The 2,014-nt window shown below is 50.0% G+C and overlaps 1 pseudogene; it reads left to right on the plus strand.

The window, feature by feature from the left end:
* The first annotated feature begins 511 nt into the window (after nt 1-511).
* On the plus strand, nt 512-1,795 carry LOC149349091 (uncharacterized; annotated as a pseudogene).
* The last annotated feature ends 219 nt before the right edge of the window (nt 1,796-2,014 follow it).

Below are 2,014 nucleotides of genomic sequence, written 5' to 3' on the forward strand. Positions count from 1 at the left end.
CAACCCTGGCCTCGTGACACAGACCGTACTACTGCAGCCGAGGAACCACTCCTGCTGTTTCCGGCCTGTGACAGCGGTGGTCAACGACACCTTCGGCTACCTACGAGAGACGTCAACGACGCTGAGCATCGACGGGCCCTCCAGCTCTCCCCAGATGGCGCACTGGAGCCCATTCTGCATAAAGCGAGGACAGACCAGCGCGAACATCATTGGGCACGGCAGCAACAGCGGCATGCGGATGCATAATCCTTTCGTCTATCTTGTGCAGCTGATTGCCACTACGCTGGTGATATCGACGCCACACCACAACCCTGGCCTCGTGACACAGACCGTACTACTGCAGCCGAGGAACCACTCCTGCTGTTTCCGGCCTGTGACAGCGGTGGTCAACGACACCTTCGGCTACCTACGAGAGACGTCAACGACGCTGTGCATCGACGGACCCTCCAGCTCTCCCCAGATGGCGCACTGGAGCCCATTCTGCATAAATCGAGGACAGACCAGCGCGAACATCATTGGGCACGGCAGCAACAGCGGCATGCGGATGCATAATCCTTTCGTCTATCTTGTGCAGCTGATTGCCACTACGCTGGTGATATCGACGCCACACCACAACCCTTGCCTCGTGACACAGACCGTACTACTGCAGCCGAGGAACCACTCCTGCTGTTTCCGGCCTGTGACAGCGGTGGTCAACGACACCTTCGGCTACCTACGAGAGACGTCAACGACGCTGTGCATCGACGGGCCCTCCAGCTCTCCCCAGATGGCGCACTGGAGCCCATTCTGCATAAAGCGAGGACAGACCAGCGCGAACATCATTGGGCACGGCAGCAACAGCGGCATGCGGATGCATAATCCTTTCGTCTATCTTGTGCAGGTAAGAAGACGTTACGGCAAATGTTTTCGCTCAAATGATCCGTTTCTTCTTGTGCTGCCGTGCCCAACGCAGCTATGTCCTTTACTGTGTGATCTGGCAATGAATGTGGCGGAATTGCTGTTGTTGGCCGGGGACATCGAGACGAACCCCGGTCCAGATCTCGCTCAGATTTCCAAGCAGCTAGAGGCAATTGCCGGAGACATAAAAAGCATCAAAGAGGAACGACTAGCATCAATTGAAGCTAAATTGGAAAACGTGGCTGCCCTTGACAGAAAAATATTGGACTGCATAGATCAGGTCGCCAACATGCAAAAAGTCGTTGCCTCGCTGGAACTAAAGCTTGATGACTTGGAAAACCGATCGAGGCGGAGTAACCTTTTAGTATACGGCATTACAGAAGATCCTGATGAAAACAGTGAGTCCTTAGAACAGATTTTTAATGAAGACATTGCTAAGGATATCCTTAAAATTCAACCTGTAGCCATTGAACGCATACATAGGTTGGGAAAGCCTCAGCTGAAAAAACCAGGCCTGTAATACTAAAACTTCTTGACTATCGCGAAAAGACACTTGTGCTAAAAAACTGTAGTAAACTCAAAGGTAGTGAATATGCGATCAGTGAAGATTTCTCAGCCCGAGTACGTGACGTAAGGAAAAAGTTGTGGACTAGTGCGAAAGCAATGAAAGATTCCGGGGCAAAGGTTGCACTAGTGTTCGATAAAATACGCATAAACGGTGAAATGTTCCACTGGGATGAAGAAAACAACTGCCGAGTACCCGTAAAAGCACAGACAAACGCGACAACTAACTCGTGTCCCGAGACAAACGCGAGTACTAGCCAAAAAAACGAACATGGCAAAGCACCAAACCTACGCCCCCGTCATCCCACAAAACGAAACAGATAACTTTTGCAAATGTAAATGCGCGAAGTATTATTAATAAACTTGAGTCACTAGAATCTCTTCTTATCGGCCTCGAACCTGACTTCATAGCGATCACAGAAACTTGGCTTACTAACGATATCAATGACAAAGAAATTGCCCCACCAAACTATGCTATCGTCCGAAAAGACAGGTTAACACGTGGAGGAGGTGTGGCTATACTAATAAACAAAAAAATTCCCTTCGCAATGTT

Source organism: Amblyomma mixtum, chromosome 3 (genome assembly GCF_055824585.1).
Source record: "Amblyomma mixtum isolate Tamu chromosome 3, ASM5582458v1, whole genome shotgun sequence".
Lineage (NCBI taxonomy): Eukaryota > Metazoa > Arthropoda > Arachnida > Ixodida > Ixodidae > Amblyomma > Amblyomma mixtum.